This window comes from Arachis ipaensis, chromosome B09 (assembly GCF_000816755.2).
Source record: "Arachis ipaensis cultivar K30076 chromosome B09, Araip1.1, whole genome shotgun sequence".
Lineage (NCBI taxonomy): Eukaryota > Viridiplantae > Streptophyta > Magnoliopsida > Fabales > Fabaceae > Arachis > Arachis ipaensis.
The window spans coordinates 143913471-143913756 of NC_029793.2; positions in this window are offsets into that span (position 1 = coordinate 143913471).

Below are 286 nucleotides of genomic sequence, written 5' to 3' on the forward strand. Positions count from 1 at the left end.
TTAAAAAGACAATTTACCTATTTAAATTATTTGGAGAATTATGTTATCAGATTACAACTTTTTAAAATTGTAAACGTAAATGCAACTTTTATAAATTTACAGAAACTACGGCACTCTCTTGCGAATTAAAATTGTACGTAAATCGCTACACCCTATCAGATTTCTTCAAAAATTAGATGAATATAAATCCGCTTGAGGTAATAGCAGATTGTTCACTTGGGGATTTTTGAATGGAATCCTAATTTATATTATAAAAAAATTACAATATAATTATAAAATTTATCGA